Source organism: Neofelis nebulosa, chromosome 11 (genome assembly GCF_028018385.1).
Source record: "Neofelis nebulosa isolate mNeoNeb1 chromosome 11, mNeoNeb1.pri, whole genome shotgun sequence".
In the NCBI taxonomy this organism is placed as follows: Eukaryota; Metazoa; Chordata; class Mammalia; order Carnivora; family Felidae; genus Neofelis; species Neofelis nebulosa.
The window spans coordinates 77151096-77172529 of record NC_080792.1 but is presented as its reverse complement, the minus strand read 5'-3'; the positions used below and the strand labels follow the sequence as shown (position 1 = coordinate 77172529).

At 56.4% G+C, this 21434-nt stretch overlaps 1 long non-coding RNA gene across 1 annotated transcript; it reads left to right on the top strand.

Moving 5' to 3' along the window:
• Positions 1-368: 368 nt before the first annotated feature.
• On the top strand, positions 369-15212 carry LOC131489166 (uncharacterized). Its single transcript, XR_009250417.1, has 3 exons — positions 369-3368; positions 9760-12714; positions 14570-15212. It is a non-coding gene; the product is annotated as an uncharacterized LOC131489166 (long non-coding RNA).
• The last annotated feature ends 6222 nt before the right edge of the window (positions 15213-21434 follow it).

Here is a 21434-nt window from a genome sequence, read left to right as displayed (position 1 = left end):
CCCGCCCATGCCTGCCTCCTCTGTCCCTGTCCCTTCTCCAGCCACTTGCCCCGTGGAGCTCTTGAGGTGGAGGAAAGAAGGGCTTTGGGTCACTTGGTTGTGTGTCTCGGGGACAGGGTGGGGTTTTCCTTTTTTTTTTTTTTTTTTTTTTCAACATTTTTTATTTTTATTTATTTTTGGGACAGAGAGAGACAGAGCATGAATGGGGGAGGGGCAGAGAGAGAGGGAGACACAGAATCGGAAACAGGCTCCAGGCTCCGAGCCATCAGCCCAGAGCCTGACGCGGGGCTCGAACTCACGGACCGCGAGATCGTGACCTGGCTGAAGTCGGACGCTTAACCGACTGCGCCACCCAGGCGCCCCAGGGTGGGGTTTTCCTAGATGGCCCTGGTCGTTCAGAACGACCTACGTGCTTTTCCAGAAGGGGGATTTTAAGCTTCCTAGCACCTGGAGTCATGAGCAGTCACAAATCCACAGATTTTTGTTAGCCCTGGAAACAAAAACCAACCTGTAAGTCCTGGAATCTTCCTTTTTTCTGAAGTTCACTGGGTGGGGAAAAAAGACACGAGGGGTTTGTAGCCTAGTGCCTGGCACCTGCCTGGCCCTATTTGAACTTTATATTACCAGTCAGATATCCTTCTGAAATGGCAGAATCCATCAAAAAGCTCTTGTAGCTAGCACATTGTCAAGTATAGCTCCAGCAGCCAGGGACCTGCAGGCAGCACGCAGAAGGTGGGGGCTGGGCAGGGATTTCGCGACTTGGGCAAAATGGCCCTGCGCTTCTGCCCTTGGCCACTAGGGGGCAGCGGGTGCCTTTCCCAGGGTGTTCACGGGGAGGGTGAGTGGGAGCTGGCCCGTAGAGCAGGTCTGAGCTCTGCGCTTCCCCTCCCCCCACCATGCCAGGCCTCTCGGGCTGTGCCAGGGGTCACTGCCAGGGACGTGAGGGCAATATGAAGGATGCCTGCCTCGGCATCACTGATCGGGGTTACCGGTGTCTCTTCAAAACACAAATAATGCATAAGTCAGTAATACTAATCCTGAGCACTGACCATGTGCCAGGCCCTGTTCTAAACCCTATGGACATCACCTCTTTTAATCTGCCCCAGTCTTGGAGAATAACTGCTGGTCTCAGCCCCATCTGACAGATCGGGAAACTGAAGCTCAGAAAGGTTGAGTAACTCAGCCAAGGCCACACAGCTAGTCCGCACGCATCAGAGGCAGGCTTCCCACTCAGACGACCTGCCTGTAGCGCCTGCCTTCAGCCCCTGCGTGCTACTGTGTGGACCCAGGTTCGTTGCAATTCTTGCTGCTTTCCATGCTTGGGCTCATTATTTCCTCTGGGTTCTGATGTACTTGGTCAGAGCAGAGCCAGGGCCTCTGTGTTTTTGAAAGTTCCCCACACGATTTGAATAAGCAGCCGGGGCTGAAAGGTGCTTTCTCGGGGATACTGGTTGTCAGCATTTCCACACTGCAGGAGGCCAGCCTGGGAGCTCCCCGGGGCGCCCAGAGATGCCCATGGTGGGTGTCCAGAAGCTGAGGCCCCCAGAACCTACCTGCTTCCTTGAGACCCTCCCTCCTCCTCCCTCCCTGGGGACAATGTGTCACTCCTGGAGCAGAAGGCAGCCCGTTGCTCATGACTCCGTGAAGCAGCCACCTGCATGCCTTGGCCAGCACAGCCTCACCCCAGCCACCACCATAAGCCACCCTAAGGGCCTAGTGGCACCCATTCCTGGCCACTGGCCTTTTCTATTACGTGTGTAGACAGTTTGCACTCGCAGGGAGCATCACCCCATCACCCTCGTCCTCGCCTGCAGAAGTAGATCTCGCTCCCAGCTGCACCTCAGCCTCTCCACCCCACCCCCACCCTGGCATGCCCACCTCCTCCCCAGTGTTCTGATTTAACTAATCTCCACAGTCTTGGGTGTTTTGCAAAAGCCCCCAGGTGATTCTTCTAATGCGGGGCCAAGGCTGAGGACACTGAACTAGTGACCCCAAAGGTCGATTAAGCACACCGTGTTGGTGCTGGACAGCTCAGCTCTGCCTGGGTTTCTGTTCACCTCTACCGCCCATCGGCTGCGTGGCCTCAGGCAAGCCAGGCCACCTCTGGAGGCCACAGTCTCCGCATCTGGAAGGGGGAAATAATAGTAATACCCACGTGATAAGTCTCACGAAGACCGAGTGAGAAAGTGCACGTCACTTCCTTGGTACCGTGCCTGGCACATAGTAGGTGCTTGTGAATTCCCGTTGTTACCACTGTCCTGTGCCAAAAAATGGAGTGTCTCTCAGAGAGAGCCCAGACATTTCAGAACGGTGCCCAGAGTCCGGTAGAAGGGCCCAGCCCAGTGTGTCCAAACCGCCTGGATTGAGACCCCGGGGGTCGCTGCTGGAGAAACCCGGCCAACGCCCGCTGGCTTTCCAGCCTCCCTGCCGGCCCCCTCCCGGGAGAGGTGGTCACCTAAACACCAGCGCCCTCTTTGCCAGCAGTTTCTCAAGTCAGCATTTGGAGCCGCTCCCAGCCTCTGCAGCCTACCGTGGAGTTAACACCCACCCATACGGCCTGAAGTTCACAATTCCCTGGGTCTGGCAGAGGTCTCACGTTGGGAGACAGGCAGCAAATATTGTGACTCACGGCAGACAGAGTAGCTGCTGTGGTCTGCGCCTGTGCTCTCTGTTGGGGAGGATTTTCTCCTGGCGGACGGCTAGAAGCCTGTCGAGTTAGGGGAGGTGGCTGTGGGTCGGCACACGGTCAGGCCCCCGCTGGCCATCCCAGGGTGCTTGGGCCAGCCCCTTTGCCTCTCCAGGACTCTGTTTTTCTTTCAGCTCCCTGTCAAGAGCTTTTGGTAAGGCGCCTAGCTTGGGGTACAGCACCGAGCAGGCACCCCCTTCCCCAGCCTTTGCTGGCTTTCAGCTGGTCGGGCCCAGCCCCTTGGCTGTCTCTTAGCACCCTACTGTGTGCCAGGCCCAGTCACTGTCTTAGATGAGGAAACGGAGGCCCAGAGGGGTAAAGCAACATGCCTACAGTATGTTTGTACCCTAATTCCCAGGCCACAGTCACATTTCCTCCTAATTGTCCCCCAAATGTCCAGGATCCTGTCTGGGACCACACATCTGGCTGTTATGGCCCTAAATTCTCACCCCCCCCCCTTTTTTTTTTCCTCCATAACACGGTTTACTCAAGAGGCCTGGCCGGCTATCCTGCAGAACGTCCCATCGTCTGCATTGTCCATCAGAGTCCAGCCCCTCCCGGTGGCCCCTCCCGGTCAGCTCCTGAATTGCTAACAGCCGGCCTTCCTGAGCACCTGCTATACGCCCAGCGTGGTGCCTGGTGCTGTTTGCCTTATCCCTGTGAACCCACTCGGGTCAGTGAGGTAGGTATCGCCCTTGTCCCCATTCTGTTGATGAGTAAACGGAGGCCCAGGGAAGGGAAGTGACTTGCCCTGGGCCACAGAGCAAGCAAGCGACAGAGCGGGATTTGAAGCCAGATGTTTGTGAGTTCAGAGCCCCTCTTGTGCACTGTTCTCCAGGAGATGACCAGGGACTTCCCAAAGCCCCCTGTCCATTCCCTGCCTAGTTGTCAGAACGGAGATGTCACTTCTGCCCTGGAGGCACTGGCTCAGCTCACCCCCGCTGCCCCCTCGGCCGTCCTTGCTGCCCACAGCTTGGACCCCCTGTGGTCCGGCCAACACAGCCAACCGGCAAAGTGACCGTGTTGCCGAAGAGCGCTACGGGTTCTCCCGTCTCAGGAGAGCCACCGTCCCCTGAAAACTGGGCCCTGGGTTGAACAAGAACCACACCTGTGTCTTCTCAAAAGGCTTCTCTGAAGCAGAGGCACTAGTCTCCGTCGCCAGCCAGGTGTTTGTAATTAGAATCCAAAAGTGTCAGGGTCAGGGGGACCCTCGGAAATCACACAGTCCGGTGTCTCACTTGCTCTTGATGGGAAACTGAGACCCAGAGAGGGCAACAGACCTGCCCAGGGTCACAGGGTGGGCCACCTTTTGGTTTTCTCCTCCCCGCTGGGGCATCACAGGAAGAGCACCGTTACCTGGGGTCCAGAGATCCGTCTCACCTGCCCACTTCACAGCCTGGGGCAGGGACTTACTTCCCTCGGGGCCTCAGTTTCCTCAAATGCAAAATGCCAGGCTGTATGCTAAACCCCTCAGGCGTCTCAATCACTGATTCCCACAGGTGAAGGAGGACCACAGGCCCTTATCTGAGCCCCAGGGGGCCAAATGTGACGAATTTGCGGTTTTTAGGGACAGACACCCTGTGTTCTGTGGATGGAGAATCCGGAGGTAAAGGTGTGGAGAGGGTAAAGATCGCCCATGTTGGCTGTGCTTCCAGATGAATTTGAGCTTCTGGGGTTTAGAGCCGCTTGGATTGCGGGCCCGGGGAAATTCTCCCGTTTCGCAGAGAAGCAGACACACACTCCCCCAGAGAGAAGTCCAGTGACTCGCCTAAGGCCTCGGACCAAAGAGGGCCAGCCTTGAACGCCATCCATCAGGCTGGACACCACCTCCCTCCCCGCACGGTCGGCCCCCGCCTGTCTTTGTTCACTGAAGGGAGAGAGGTCTGCACCTGCCAGTGGGGGCTCAGAGGCCATCCTGCACAGCAGACTGAGGGCCAGGGGCGCTGGGCCCCGAGTACGCTGGCTCAAGCTAGTAAATCAAACCTGAGCCATTCAGTCTTACTCTCTTTCCCCACCGTAAAACCGACAAATGCGGCTGCAGGGAAATGGCCCCGTGGGAGGCCCTAGGGGGTGTGCTTCTTCCTTTAAACCGGGGAGGGGGGGCCACAGCCCGAGGGACAGAGAAAGGCCCTTCCTGTCCTCCTGGGCTGCCCCTCAACCCCCTCCCGGCAACAGGGAGAGATGGGGGAGGGCCCAAATGCCGCAATCCTCACCACCCTCGTGGGCTACCAGAGAGGGGAGCTGCCTAACCACACACACAGGGGAAGAGACGGGAATCGGGCCTCTATCACAGGCTGCTCTGCCAAACCCCCTCCCCGGCTCAGGAGATTAACTGAGTCTGTTCTCATACAGTGTTTTAAATCTGATAAGGAAAACATCCATTTCGAGGCATTTGCATAATGTACTCGCTGAGGCGAAGGAATCACCTGAATGCTGATGGGGGCACCTGGGATGAACCTGACCCCTCGGGCCTCCCGGGCATCCTCCCTGCCTGGAGACAAAGGAGCTGCCCTCCTCCCCACGACTGCCCAAGGTTGCAGGCAGGCGCTGGCCCTGGGCCCCTGGATGCTATTCATTCAGCAAATACTAAATGTGCACCTAGTAAGTGCCAGGAGCTGGGCGAAGCTCTGGGAAGACAGTGACTGGTAGGGCTGCCCCTGCCCTCCCGGACATGCCGGCCTGTGGCTCTGTGTGCCTTCACCCCGCTGCCCTCCACCTATACCGCAAAGCCTCTGAGGAAAGCGCGGGGGCCCCGTTTTACAGGAGACTGAAGCCCAGGGTGAGGGGGGTCCCTGCTGTGAGCCATGAAGTCAGCAGAGGCGGAAGGTATGCCTTGATGGGCCCTCTGGATTCCAAATACAGTGCCCTTCCTCTGACACCCCAGCTGTGAGGAGAAAACCAAGGCGGCTTGCTGTGGGAGCTTAGGCAGGTATCTCGCCCTCTCTGGGCCTCAGTTTCCCTATCCATAGAAATAATAGTGCCCTCCTGTGCCTGGAGCTTTGCCCTCATGCCCCTTTTACTCTTCTACTGAGAAGAAGAAGAGTACGGCTCTCCTCAGTGATCACTATTTTATGGCTCTGGGGTCAGGCAGGTCTGGCCTTGATCGTGGCCGATCACCTCTAGCCACTCGGGCTGGCCACACGCCCTCTCTGAGCCTCAGGTTCCTTGCGTGCCAAGTGGAAATGCCAGGCAACAACGCACATCACACAGAGCCCGGAGCCTGGTGCGTGCAGTCTGTGGGAGCCGTCGTTATTATCTGCGATGGGGAAACTGAGGCTCAGAGAAGTGACGTGACCCCACCCGGAGGCAGCCAAGCTGGGATGGGACCCCAGCAGCGTCTGGCTGCACAGCCCCGGGCCGCCTCCACTTTCCTCCCCAGGTGAGGCTAGGTTTTACTGACTCATCCTGTTTCGGGAGGGAGAAGACGGGCGGGACTCAGGGCGAGGAGGCAGGTTTTGGCTAAGGTGTCTCGCACACTGTGGCCTCTAGACCGGTTGACGGTCACGGGTCTGGGAGTTGGGGATGTGACCCTGGAAGAAGAGACTCTCCTCGGACTGAGCACCTGACCTCCGTTAGCAACATAGGAGCCCTGATACTAACGTTCCCTGATAGAGCTGCAAGGACCCCCACTCTGTAGATGCGGAAACAGAGACCCGTGGTGACGCAGTGCGTTTGTGGCAGCGTCGGGACCCGAACCCAGGCCTTGGGACCGTCTGAGGGTGCCGGGCTGAGATGGGACATTCCAATGGCCGGGGCCGCTGACGTGTCCCGGCTCGTCCTAGGCCATGCTGGAGCTCCTGCTGGCGCCCAGAGCCTACTCCCCGGAGGCCCAACAGCGCGGGCACAGATACGGGAGTCTTCGTGGCTTTGACAGGGAGCAGGGAAGGGAGGCACGGTGGGCCAGAGTCAGGACCCCCTCTCTCCCCATCTGCCTCACGTGGTTGAGGAACACATGGTCCGCAAGTTGGGAGATTTCTGCAATGCTGTGTGACTTAGATAAGTGGCTTGCCCTCTCTGGGCCTCGGTCTGCTGTCGCCCTGAAGATGTTTCCAGTCCCCTGAAAAGTGCCCTGAGGTTTTCCGCCTGCCCCTCGGCACCACATCGGGGAACCTCTGCGCTCAGAGCCCCCATACTGGCAAGCCGTCAGAGACCAGACTGGTGATGCCATAGGATCAGGCTGCAGGGAGGACGTCACGCCTTGACTCCAAGCTCCGATCATCTGTTGCTCTGTGGGTGGTGGACCCACTGTCCTCCAACCTTCCTCTCTAGTTTTTAAAGAGAATTCAGAATCTGGATTTTTGGATAAAATACATATCGTCAGCGAATAAAGAGAAACCAATCTAAAAAAAAAAAAAAATTCACATGGCCAAATCAAACTCTTGTGTGGATGGAAAACTGCCCGGGGTAGAGACCTCTTTCAGAGACCGTCTCCCCCTAGCTTTGGAGAGTGAGCTGGGAGTGGGAGCACCACCTGTGGGAGGACACCCGGCCTCCGGCGGAATCTGATTACCCCTCGGCACCCCCAGGAAATGGCAGGCGGGTGGGTGGCGGGGGCGGGCAGGGGCGCCAGAGGTTGGGTTGAGAGCTCTTCCCCGGGAGGCACAGATGGTATTTTTTTTTTTTTTTTTTATCAGAGTCAGCATTGGCTTCTTTCTGCTCTGATGAATAGATTCTAAAGAGGCAGTGACATTATTCGAGATAACAGAGGGAACAGAAAAAGGGTCAGCAATGGAGAGAAAATGGCAGAGCCAGCAGATAAAGGGGAGGCCGGCGGGGGCGGAGTGCCCTGGCTGGGGTGCCCCCCCCCACTATGGTGATGCCCCCCACCACCCCCAAGCCCCTCTCCCTGCGGCGGGGGGCTGGAGCACCGCCCAGACCAGAGCAGGGGAGGCCCAGCCAGCTGCCGCCCTGCGTGCCTGCTCGCCCCGCATCCCGCCTCCGTGGCCCGGCTGCCCATTCTGCCTTTTCAATTCCATTCAATTAGGCCTCCCCGCTCGGAAGCTTGTCTCCTCTGATATCCAGTTTAACTGACAGGGGATTAGAGCTGTTGGTATTACACACACACTCTCGGGCCGCTAAACCTCCGGCGGGGCCCAGGGACCCGGGTTATTTATGGAGCCCACAGTACCGTCCCTCTCAGACCTGCTTCCTTTGGGGGGTGCCAGGGGCCCTGCTGTCTGTTGCACAGCCCCGCCCCCTCCCCAGACCCCTCCACTCCAGGCCTGAGCAGTAGAGGGAAAGAGCCCAGATAGAACTGGGTCCAAATCCCAGCTCTGTCACTTGCTGGCTGTGTGGCCTTGGGCAAGCCCCTTCACCTCTCTGAGCCTCAGCCTCTTGTCAGACCATCAGCCCATAAGGTGATACGTGGGGATTAAGTCAGGTAACAGGTGTAGGGCACTGAGCGCGGTGCCTGCGTATTCACTCTGTGTTTGCTCAACAAATGTGACTGCGTAACAACTCTGTGCCAGGCGTTGGTCTGAGTCACCGAGGAGGGGGCCAACCAGACCCCGTGCCTACCGTCGAGAAGCTCGCATTCCAGTACAGGAGACAGGAAATAGATTCATGGGGCTACACGAGTCCCGTAGGGAGGGCCGGGCAGATGACAGCAGGGACGGTGACCATGAGGATGATGATGACAGTGACAACGATGATGGCAGAAATCTGCCGTTTCCTCTTCCTGGAACACCCCCGCCCCTTCCCATCTCTCCCTTTGACATATTTCCAAACCCTGCAGTCATCTGTTGTTACATCACCTGTCACCCCAGTAAATTGCCAGCCCCCTGAGGGCAGGTGTCACGGCTGTCTCTCTCACTGCTGTCCACCCCGAGTCGAACACGCTACCTGGCACTTAAGAACTTGAGGTTTTCTGAATGAATGAGTGAACGAACAAATGAATGAATGAGGAGGAGGAGGAAAGTAGAAAGCAGCCCCTCTCGCCTGCAGTAGGGAAGGCTACCCCGCTCGGCTTAGGGGACTTGGCTGCCCCAGCCCTCCAAAGGGGTTTGCTGGGTTTGGGAACGGGTGGGGGTTGGGGTCTTGGTTGGAAAGGGGTGGGGCACTTCCTTTCTTATCTTTTCTTCACTCAAAGGGAAAGAGGGGCCTCCACAAACCCTCCCTCTCTCAGCAGCTAGGGCACTGGGGAGACAAAGAGCATTTCTAAAGTCCTTTGAAGGGCTGGCCTGGAAGGCCCCCGGCACAGGAAACGCCCCCAGCACCGGTCTGTGCCCCCTTCCTCGCTCCATTTACCAGGCTTTGGGGGCCCCTGGCCGTGGGGCGGTGCAGGTCTGGCCATTCATCAAACGCGGTGCAATAAAGTAACAGCCATCGGTCCCTATACACGTTCCCCATGGCGGGCTTGACATGCACAAGCGCTCTTCCTTCTCAGCACGGTTCTCTGCGGCGGGCGAAGTCCCCATTCTCCAGAACAGAAACCAAGGCCGAGTTGTGGTGGGGCATGCCCAACCTCACCCAACCGGGAAGGAAGGGAGCTGGATGGAACCCAAGACTGAGGTTAGACACCTGCTCATCTGGCAGAAGGGAAGACTGAGGCTCAGAGAGGGGAAACGGCTGGTCCTCAGACTCACGGCCTTGTTACAGGAGGAACCAGGTGGAAACAGGTCTGCCCGACTCCAAACCCCGTTTGCAGTCTCTACCCTGCAGTTTCCTCCTCAGCTCAGGTGCCCAGATTGTTTCGGGTTTGTATTAGGTCCAGAGTGGGCAGTAAGGGCTTCAAATTGACTACGCAGCCACTGTTGAGCCCTTCAAGGGCCGATCCTCGCTGGTAACAGAGAGGTTATCCAGTCGGAAGGGTAACATATTAAGATGTAAAGAGTTATAAGAATTAAATGACAAATAGAAACTGCGGACCCTCTCACAGGGGCGCATGTATGGTTCATTTTTCTGAGGAGTTGGTCGGGGAGGTTGGCCTTGAGGAACCCACGGATTTGGGAAATGGAAGCCCATATGATATCTTACAATTACAATGAATTAATCGTCATTATAATGACAGGAACCATTAATAATCGCTGTAATCAGACCCCAAGTTAATAGGTCTTACTGTTCCCATTTCACAGATAAGGATGCTGAGGCTCAGCGAGATGAGGTGATGTGCCCGAGGCCAGCCAGCTGGTAAGTGGGACTGAAGCCCAGACCCTTTGGCCCCAAAGCCACTTTCTCTCCCTCTACCCTGGGCAATCTCACAGGATCTCACAAGCAAGTGACTGTCTGGCCCGGGTCTAAATGGCTGGGCCAACATTGCTTCCCAGAGCATGCTTCTTGGTCACGGAACCCAGGGGACATACCACCTGGCACTGGGGTCCCAGGGGTGAACAAGACCCATCCTTGCCCTCTAGGGCTCACAGGGAAGAGCCAGATAAGCAAACTGACAATGACTGTAAAGATCAACAGGTTCTGAGTTACCCTGGGAGCCCAGGAAGGGGTGGGACACATCCCATCTGGTGTGTGGGGATGGGATCAGGGGAGGCTTCCTGGAGGAGGAGATGCCTGGGCAGAATTTTGGCTGAGTTGGGAGGTGGAGGAGGGCGTTCTAGGCAGCAAAGGCACTGAGGCGAGCAGTGCTGGACCATGTGCAGAGAAGCCCCAGGTGGTTTGGTGTTCAGATGGTGCCCGGAGCCAACATGAGGCAAGGTTATCCTGAGAGCCCTGGGGAGCCAGGGTGGGAAGTAGGCACCCGAGGGCAGGTCACAGCTGTGCTTTGGAAAGTCCCCCAGCTGTGGCATCATGAATGCATGGAGAAGGGCAGTGGGAAGTGAGGGACGGCAGCGTCTAGAAGGTAGCAGTGGCATTAGGGACGGATGGAGAGGTGGTGACCGATGGGAAGATAAGCAGGGTGCCTGGAGGGACGTTCTGATTTGGGGGTCCAATTTGTCTCCTCTGTTCAGGGAGCAGATACACTCCTTTTTTTACCAGTCTCCTGCCTCTGCTGACTCCCTAGTTGGCCTGGGTGTCTTTTATGCCTTTTCTATTAGTGCCTTAGGGCTGCCATAACAAAGTGCCACAGACTGGGAGGCTGGAAACAACACAAATACTTTCTCGCACGGTTCCGGAGGCTGGAAGTCTGAAAGCAGGGTGTCAGCAGGGTCACGCTCCTTCCACGACTCTGAATGGAATCCTTCCTTGACTCTTCCGGCTCTGGAAGTGGCCAGCAGTCCTGGGCATCCCCCGGCTCACAGCTACATCCCTCCACTCTCTGCGTCTGTGGCCACACAGCGGCTTCTCCCCGTGTCTCCGTCTCACGTGACATTTCCCCTTCTCATAAGGACACCAGTCACACGGGATCAGGGCCCACGCTGATGACCTGATCTTACCTCGATGACATCTGCTGTGACCAAATAAGGTCACATTCACAGGTACCAGGGGTCAGGGCTTCGCCGCGTCTTTTGGTGAGGGACACAACAGAACGCCTAACACTCTGAAGGGCAGGCATTTTCCCGGTTCACGTCTTCAGCTCCCAGCCCTCGCCCAGAGCCCGGTGCGTGTCAGCACTCAGAGCGGGAGGTCACGGGACGAACAATGAGCCGATGGAGTCGAGGCGTCCAGCCTCTCCTCCGTGCTGACCCCCACTCCTCTGACAACGCAGCAGCCCCAGCCCAGCCGGCATCTGGGCCACACAGGTCTCCAGGGCCGCCTTTCCCGTGGGTTGTTCTCTGAAAGAAGTGGTGTTGATGTCAGCAGATGCCTGTCACTTTCCTTCCCCAGCAAAATCTCAACTGTCAGAGTAAGTGAAATAGTCATTGCCTATCCCCACATTTGAGATTTTATTGACAGTTTCATTGTCACCCAAAAAAACCTCCTTTTCTCCGTTGGCATTTTTATCAGGTGATTCTGGGGGCAGGAGGGGGATGAAGGGCTGGCTCCTGAAAACGGGTTTTGGCAGGTGGTGGGGGCTGGTTCCCCGGCCTGGGGGCAGCGCGGGCAGAAGACCCCCACGGTGGGCTCCACCATGCCTCGACTCCCGCCAAAAACTGCTGGGTACCCCGTCCAGGGGGCAGGAGGGAAGTGAGAGATTGGGGGGCCCCTGGAAATAACCACAGTGGCCGAATGGGGCTGCCCAGTTTGGTGGGTCTTTAGGCCCCTCTCCTGCCTTCCCCAGTGGGCACTGGGGAGGCATCCGGGGGCTGGGGTGAGAGCATTCAGAATCAGACCACGTGGGTGCAGTTCTCAGCTCAGCGATATGTACTTTAGGGCAAGTACTTTGCCCCACCGATCCTCAGTGACCCCATCTGTTAAATGGGGTAGTAGCAGGTAAATTCCATTGTCTGAGGCTTCTTTGGACTGAGTACCCATTACCTGGTTCGGTCCTCACCAGAATCCAGACAGCCGGATGCCCTCAGGATCTTCACTTTAATGGTGCAGAGAGGCAAGGTGGCCCGGCCAAGGCCGGCCACCCAGCCGGGAGGTGGAGGGAGTGGTTTGAACCCAGAATGTGAGCCTCCCAGCTCACCCGTGACTCCGCCTCATAGGATTTGTGGCAGAGTGCAGGCAGTAACGTGACACCGCACTGGCACCCAGGAAAAAGCTGTCTGCTCCTCTGATCGTCATTGTTGTCATTGTTGTCGAATGGGCCCCTCGGCAGCCACCCTGTCCCTGGGGCTCGTGGGTGGGTGTTGGCCCAGGGGACGTGGAACGAGCTCAGGGGTTGCACGGGGTCCGGGGACCCAGCCAGGAGTTCCATCCCGCTCCGTGCCATGACCCCCTCTGCGTCCCCCCTCCCTGGCCCCCAGCAGTGCTGCAGGTGGGACGGTCGGTTACCAAGCGGGCAAGGGCAGCTGGCTAGGGTGGCAACCCCAGGCCTTGCAAAGCTGCTTCGCCGCATCCAAGCTGCGCAGATGGAAACGAGGCCCGGAGAGCCGCCCCTGCCTGGGGCTGCCCAGCCAGGCAGGTGAATACAGCAGTGAAGTTAAAACAACGGATTCTCGAGTCAACTGGATCTGAGTTTGAGTTCTGCTGCGCCCACTGTGCCCGGGACGAGTCTCACTGAGGCGCAGCTTCCTCCTCTGTCCAGTGAGGTAATAGAAGTGCCCCTCCCAGAGGGGGGCAAGACCTCAGTGACGCTGCACAGAAGTTAGCACAACGGGGACGCCTGGGTGGCTCAGTCCGTTAAGCGTGCGACTTCGGCTCAGGTCATGATGTCGCGGTTCGCGAGTTTGAGCCCCGAGTCGGGCTCTGTGCTGACAGCTTGGAGCCTGGAGCCTGTTTCAGATTCTCTGTCTCCCTCTCTCTCTGTTCCTCACCCCCCGCCCCCACACTCTGTCTCTCAAAAATAAACAAAGATTTTTTTTAAAAATTAAAAAAAAAAAAAAAATGGGGCGCCTGGGTGGCGCAGTCGGTTAAGCGTCCGACTTCAGCCAGGTCACGATCTCGCGGTCCGTGAGTTCGAGCCCCGCGTCAGGCTCTGGGCTGATGGCTCGGAGCCTGGAGCCTGTTTCCGATTCTGTGTCTCCCTCTCTCTCTGCCCCTCCCCCGTTCATGCTCTGTCTCTCTCTGTCCCAAAAATAAATAAAAAAACGTTGAAAAAGAAAATTAAAAAAAAAAAAAAAAAAAATTAAAAAAAAAAAAAAAAAAAAGATCTCAAACGCCAAACCCCTCTGGGTGCCCAGGAGGAGAGTGAGGCCCAGGGAGAGAGAAGACTTTCCCCGGAGGAGCCGAGCTGCAGAGTTGGGCTGGCTTCTCCACCTCCAGACTCCTGGCCCTGTGCTGTTACCACCTCCCGGCCCGGCCCACCTCCTCCGCTGAGCCCCTTCTGGCCCTGGCCTGCCCTCCTTCCCGTGTCTCGGCTCCCGTGGCTTCGAGAGCCCGTGCAGCGGGGCCCGCGGCGAGAAATGCCATTCTGCCTCTCCCCGGCACACTGAAGGTTTTGAAAGTTAAAGTATTACCGTCGGCTTTGTTGTTGCCTAACTACGACAGACAAATTGAGAACCAGTTGTCAAAATGTCAGTGCACAACAAATCAACATGCAGAACGAGTCACAGCGCTCCGTGGTGTATAATTAAACAAAAAATCCCTTTTAGAAATTTCAGCGAGCGTTGGTTCCACTTTATATTTGTCTGTGTGATTAATAAAGGCGGCTAATTTTCAGACTTTAAAAACAGCTAGAAAATAGCTCCTAATTACATATTAGGTTCCTAGCGGCCCCCGCTGAGCTCCGCCGGCATTGGTGGGCCGAAGAATTTGGCAGATCCTTAATTGCATTCTGAGCATCATCTAATTTTAGTTAAATGTAATGTAATCAGCAGCAGATGTCTGAAATAAAATATGAATTATGAATATGATAAAATTTCATTCTTGAATAAAAAAGTAATTTGCTATTTAGTTCATTAAAGTCTTAGAGGTTTATTAGGAACAGGTATCTCCAGCCCCGCGAGGTGGTGTGTTAAATGACATTTGGGAGAAAGGGAGACGCCCTAAAGGGACGGGGGACTTTACCCAGGAGTGTCCAGTTTGGATTAACGACCATGGGGCGTCGGGGAGGGCCCTGCGTCCACCGCAGCCTGATGACGGGGTCGGGGCGGGGGACTTGCCACCCAGAGCTAGTGTTCCCTGGCCTTGGAGAGGGGCGTGTGGGGGACTAGTTCCCGGTGACACGGCTGTATGCCAGGCACTCTGCCAAGCTCGGTGACACCGTGGGAGGCGAAGATCGGCATCCCGGCTACCGAGCAGGATTTCAGTCTCGGCCTCTTACTGTCTGTGCAACGTTAGGGCCTCAGGTTCCCCTTCTGTAAAATGGGGCTAACGATAGCCCCCCTCAGACATTCTGAGCGGTACCTGGAATGTGGCAAAGCCCCCGCTGGGGGCGTCGGTATCATTAGTTGCGGAAGTCCTGGTAAATCAGTGTTAAAACGCCTTCTTTTGTTTTGTCTTTAGAAGCAGCCCGGTGACGCGGAGACGACAAACTCTATTTTGTTCTTCAGCTGAGACTCAGAGAAGTTCAATAACCCACCAAAGGCGGCACAGCTAGTAACTGCCGGAGGTGGGATTTGCACCTGGGACCAGCCCTGCTCCTAGTGTTTTCCCCTGCATCCCAGGGCAGCTCTGGGAGAGCTGGCCCGGGGGTCTTGGGCTGAAGATTCTGGAAGGGGGCTGGGCAGGGGGTGGGGGGAGCAGGGCCCATTGCCCCCGATTCAAGGTAGAGAAAGGCCAGTAAGGCGCGGGAGGCAGGGCAGAGGGTCTGGGCTGGTACCCTGAGCTCTGCTGGAAGCCACTCTGGGCCGCGGCGGGGACGGAGGCTGCCCCTTATCCCAGCTTCACGCAAACCAATAATTTCCCACAATTATCTGGAAAAGATTAATTAGCAAAGTGCACCATATTGACTCAAGGCTGCCCTGGCGATCGATAAACTTGGGAGGGTCTCCCAGGTGCCTGGAGAAAGGACCAGAACTTGAAAATGGGGAGGGAAGCCCGGCTTTGACAGATCTGAGCCTCATCTTGCAGCCCTGGGGAGAGGAGAGCAGGCTCCCCAGGGGGTGTAGGGGGCCGGTGGGACGGCCGCTGTGGAGGGAACCCGTCTTCTCTCTTTGCTGATGTGGCAGCCTGCTGGGGGCTGAGGGAGCTTAAAGGATCCGCCGTGGCTGCCTTTTCCAGGGTGAATGAGGACATCTGGTCTTCGTGAAGAACCACAGAAGGTCCACTGGTTCTGGTTGGGGCAGAACTGAGCGTGGTCAGAAGGGCAGGATTGGGCCCAGGTGGACCCACCCCCCACTCCCTGCTGGGTGCCTCCCACAGTCTCCTGGCCTCTCTGGGCCTCGGTGCCCTCCTCTGAGCCCCAGCGGTTGAGAGTTTTTTCAGTGGGCCGGTGGACGCCCGCAGCCCAGCCCTGTGCCCGGCCCGGAGCAGGTGCGGGGCTAACGGAGGCCGCTGTCACAATGGACCAGATCTCCACTCCTCCTGCATCCGTGAGTATCCTGGCGGGACCCAGCGAGCCGCTCGGAGGGCACAGGTGAGGAGAGCTCCGGAAGGGGAGTTCTGAGGAGAAAGGTGCGGACCCTCAGGGCCGGCGAACAGCAGGGACCCTTAGATCTGAAGGGACAGAAATGGAGCTACAATAGCCCGGTAGTTGGGGAACCACAGAGGGAGTGCCACCAGGCGGGAGCCGTGGGCTCCAAGGGACACAGCCTCTGCCAATGAGTCAGGGCAGGAGTGTCCCCAACCTCCCTTTTTCCGCCCCTCCCAGCCTCGCAGGGGATGATCCCTCCTGGAAGCCAGAGGCAGGGGGGGGGGGGGGGGGAAGCCTGTGGAGGTCAGCTATCGAGGGCACGGGGAAGAACGCGGGGACGGGTGGAAAAGGGGAGAGCCCACCATAGCCCCCGTCCCGGGAATCTGGAAAGCTTTTGGAGGGGAGGTGGAGAAGGCTTCTGGGTGGGAGTAGAGACGAGGGAGTCCTAAGCCGGCATGGTCTTCACTCCATGTGGCTAACACAGGGTCCCACGTGCCCTCTCCCCAGGGCTCCTCCCCTCTCTCCATGGGGCCTCCCCCGTCCATAAGAATCTCACGCCACATCCAGTGCTCCCAAAACAGTGCTCCCTGGGAGTTGGAGAGGATGGCCGGACAGGCCTGGGTTCACCAGTTCCCAACTGACTTGTGCCCTGGGCTTGGCACTGTGACGTTGGAGAGGCCACGTCAGCCAAGTCAAAGCACAAAGCGAGATGCTCGACGTATAGGAGGAGCTCTGGACCCCCATTGCCTTCCTCCCTCTCTCCGCCCTCTTTCCAATCAGCCTCCGTGACGTCACGCGTTCGTCTAATAGCGCCTGGGCTCCTGCCATGTGCCAGGCCCACGCCAGGCCCCGACCGAAGCTGCGGAGAAACTGAGAATCATTTGTCCTGCAATGAAAACTGACAGAGCATCTCCTATGAGCTCGGCTCTGGGGACACAGTAGTGACAAGACCATGCTGGACTCTGCTCTTGTGAGGTCCACGGTGTCTCAGGGAGGCTGACTTCAAGCTGAAGTTTCTGGAGCCTGGGTGGTGTGTCAGGGTGACCCAGAGGGCTGCAGGATGGGGGGTCAGCCGTGCGCATCGAGGAAAGAGCCCCCTCTTGTATTCTCAGCCCGGGAGCTGGGAGGCTGTCCCCGGATGGCAGGCACAGTGTGCAAAGCCCCAGGAGATGGGCCCCGGCAGCCCTAAATCCTGGGCACGGAAGGTCCCGGGAAGGCTGGATGCCTCATTCAGGTGCCTTCCCCTCCCTGTGCCTCCCCTCACTGGTCTGTCCCCCACTGCCTCACCTCCTTCCAGGCCCGGAGGCCGCCTGCCTGCCGCCCCCTGGCCACTCCCCAGTCCGGGTCAGCCGCCTGTCCCTGCTGTATTCATCAAGGGCATGACAGCTAAAATTCATTTGAAGATGAAGAAAGTGCCCGCTAATCCGTTCTGCGAGACATTGATAGACTAGCAGCTCAGGGAGAATTGCACAGCAGTAATGAAATTAGGCTAAAACTGCTGGCGGATTGCAGATAATTGCCCTTGTCTGTCACTCGGAATAACATCTCCCAAATCCAACACAAGGATTGTTCAACTTGCAGGAATTTCTTTTCTTTTCTTTTCTTCTTTTCTTTCTTTCTTTCTTTCCTTCTTTCTTTCTTTCTTTCTTTCTTTCTTTCTTTCTTTCTTTCTTTCTTTCTTTCTTTCTTTCTTTCTTTCTTTTCTTCTTTCTCTCGGAAAGGCAGGGGAGGCAAAGCCAGTGGGGGGCTTTGTCTCTCAGAGGTCTGAGCAGGTGGAGGTCGTATCACCCGGCCCGGAGCCCTGGCCTCCGCCGCTCAGGACAAGGGGGCGGAGAAAGGGGCTGGGCCACAGTCCCAGGACATTCCTCCCAGGGCCCCTTGTGGGTCTCCCCCCCCTCCCCCGAGCCTTGATTTCTCCTTCATGCCCACCCCCTTCCACCAGTAGGTTCTAGCCGGCAAAGCCCTAGGTGGAAAGTGGTAAGCAGGGAACTCGTGCAGAACTGGAGCTACAGTGAGGCGCCTGGGTGGCTCAGTCGATTAAGCATCCGACTTCAGCTCAGGTCATGATCTCAGGGTCCGTGGGTTCAAGCCCCACGTCGGGCTCTGCGCTGACAGCTCGGAGCCCGGAGCCTGCTTGGGATTCTGTGTCTCCCTCTCTCTCTGCCCCTCCCCTGCTCACACTCTGTCTCTCAAAAATGAATAAACGTTTAAAAAAAAAAAAAAAAAGAACTGGGGCTATGGCAACGGATTTGGGGAGGAAGCAGAACCCAGTTAGAAGAGCAGTCCCAGGGATTGTGTTCAAGTTGCATTTGCCTTATGCTGAGGCAACATCAGTCCTTCGGGTAAGAGAATGGACAGACTCTGGGGGATGGGGACAGATGAAGTCTCCCCAAGCCCCTCTCTGGGGCTGCCATGGGGATCCAGGCTCCTGGAGAGGAAAGTTCCACGAAGGGACAGTTTATGGACCCCAGGGCTGTTGGCATGACCAGTACAAAGCTCGCACTGGACCCCGATGTTATAGAGTGTTCGATGTCGGCATAATGGGCCTTTTCATACGTTAGCATGAGAAACTGATGGCAGTCGCACTGGGTGATGTTACACAACATTTGAATGTCAACATCATGCTACGTTTGATTGTCAGTGGCCCAAAAATCATGAATGCTCCTCTCCTTCAAAGCTGAAATATCAACATCATGGGCTCTTAGCCCATGAATATCATTGACCTGGAAAATTTGGGAGCTGTAAGGAGTCTTTAGGAACTGGCCCACAATTTTCATTTGATAGATGAGGAAACTTAATCCAGAGAGATTAAGTGATTTGTCAAAGGTCACGCAACAAGAAGAACCGTAAATGTAATATTCATTAAGGTCACAGTTTTGTCCAGGTCGGTCCTTGAAGAACGTATAACTCTTTCCTCTTGTCCAGGCCTGGCCCATCCCCCCCGCCCCGAGGGTGCTGGTGCCTGGTGCTCAGCTCCTGGGGGTGTGCCTAATGTTCTGGGATTCATAGCAGGCTCTCCCAGAGCCCTCTGGCCTGCTGACCACTGTTAGCCAGTGTCACTAATCAGCCCCAGCCATTGGCTGAGCCCCACTTTCCAGATCATTCCTTTGGATCGACCTGGGTCTTTTAATGTTTATTTATTTTTGAGAGAGAGAGAGAGAGAGAGAGAGAAGGTCAGAGAGAGGGAGACACAGAATCCAAAGCAGGCTCCCGGTTCTGAGCTGTCAGCACAGAGCCCGACATGGGGCTCGAACCCACAAATCATGAGATCATGACCTGAGCCAAAGTCGGACGCTTACCCGACTGAGCCACCCAGGCACCCCAAGCATCACCTGGGTCTTTCAGGGGCTGACCATGTCTGTCGGAGGCAGCATGCAGGGAACAAGGTGAGGCTGGGAGGGAGATACTGAGTCAGAGGAGGGACATATGATCTCCGAGGGCTTGTATTCAGGAAGGCATCAGGAAGACCTTGACTTTGAAGAGGGTTTTGAAGGAGCCAACAGGTTTTCATTAGCAGTCTCAGAATTGGGGTTGAGGGAGGAGCTGGGCATGGGACCGGGGACACCTGCCCCCAGAATGGGGAGGAGGCCCCAGAGGATGGGCGAAGGATGCTGGTACCTGATGAGGTAGGGCATTTCACGGAGGTCTTTTCAGCCGCATCTTCCAGAACCCTTGGCAGCCCTGGGGCTGATCATCCTGAATCAGTGATTCTCAAAGTGTGCTCCACAGACCTCTGGGGGTCCCCAAGACCCTCTCAGGCTACCCCTGAGACCAAAACCACATTCATAATCATACTAAGACATTATGAGCCTCTTTCACTGTGTTAGTGTTTGCACTGATGCCGTAAAAGTAACAGGTGGATACACTGCTGGCCTCAATGTCATGGCCACGGGCGCCAAACCATAAAACCATAATGGAGCTCATTGCTTTCTTTACCCCAAATACTCTCTCGGTGAAAAGTTAAAAAGCCTCTTTCAGTTAAGCACGCTCCTAATTAAAGTAAAATTTATTGATTTTTTTTTTTTTACAAAAATCTCAACCTTCAAGTGCACATCTTTTATTTACTTATTTTTTTAAATGTTTCTCTTTGAGAAAGCGCAAGCGGGGGAGGGGCAGAGAGAAAAAGGGGGACAGAGGACCCGAAGCCGGCTCTGCGCTGACAGCAGGGAGCCCAGTGCGGGGGCTCGAACTCAAAAACTGCGAGACCATGACCCGAGCTGAAGTCGGACGCTCAACCGACTGAGCCACCCAGGTGCCCCCTGAATTCGCATCCTTTAAATATGCCTTGTGACGGAAAAGAAAGGATGGCCAGGAAGCCCTCTGCCCTACCATGGGTTGCTCCAGAAAAACACTGTGTGACTTTTGGAGTCTTGAGCGGCACCGGCCTCTTTCTTCACGGAGGGCCGTTTTCACGCGGAGTGATGACCAACGGACAAACGGTATGTGGCAGATATTTTCTCAAACATGAATAAAGTTGCCTGTCAACCGATCTGTTGCTCAGGATAAAATTAGACTTTCAAGCAAAAATTAGGGTTTTGGAGAACTTGTATCTGCCACCGTGGGCTTGACGGCTTCCTACTTGAAGTCTTCCCTGAAAAGAATGTGACTTCTCTCTCTCTCTCTCTCTCTCTCTCTCTCTCTCTGATACTGTATGGCGACATATGCCAACGTTTGGCAGGGCTGCGTAACTCAAGCCGACCGCTATTTTCCCAATGGCTGATACGTAATGTCACAAGATCAGCCAAAGATCCATTCGAAGTGCGGAAGAGACCGATGGGTTTTACTTTCTCAGAGTGTGCAAGTTACACCCGACCTCGCGGGGAGTTTTGTTTCCGTACCAAAGAAAGAACCCTCATAATGATCTGAGAGAGAGGTCGGAACGCTGCCGTTTTCTGAGCTGTGTGTCTGCGCGAGGCCTCGTGTTCTTCGTCTACGTCAACCAGAACAACGTGCTGCGGCAGATTGAGTGTGCGGAAGCAGATGTGAGAATCCAGCTGTTAATCTTCCGTTCAGCCAGACTCTCTAAAGAGGTTCGCAAACACGGACAACTGGAAATGAATCCCCGTTTCACAGATGCAGAAACCGAGGCCCAAGAGGCCTTGGGACCCCATGCCTTTCCCTGTCTGGGCCCAGGTCTCCCATTCGGGTCGCCAACTTCCAAGAATCTGCTGGGCGTGGGTCTTCCCACGGCTCCTGTCCGGGCATCTGGGAGCCCCACTGCCCATTTTCCATCCTGTTGCCCGGGGCAGGTGGGAGCCGGGCCCGGGTGGCCGGCAGCTGGCCCCACATCCCTGGGGCAGGGGAGGAGGTGACCAGGGCCGTTTGTGGTAATGGATTGCGGGCGGGTGGCGGCAGGGTGAAGGAGTGCGCCGGCCACGGCCCGTAATGCCTCACGAGCCGGCTCTGGCACGGGTAATTTACTGCTGCCGACAATAACATATTTCACTTCCCGTCGCCCCGATGAAGATTAGTTGTGTTTGAAAGTGGCTGAGTACACAGTCAATTCCGCTTAAACGTTTACAGTCAACTGAGCACAGATAATGCCCCCTCCGAACATGTGTCTGGGCCTCCTGTGGCTTGGGGAGGGGCTCTGAGTGGGGGCAGGGGTTCCCCCCCCCGAACCCCACCCCAGGAAGGGGCTGCAGCTGTGCAGAGGGAGGGGTTCCGGAGCTGGGGGCTGGGCAGAGATCTAGGGCTTCCTTCCGTCCCACTTGTCCGACTGTCTTTCAAAATCATTCATTCAACAAACGCTTCCCCGGGACTGGCCAAGGACGTCTGTGTAGGCTTTGGGTACAG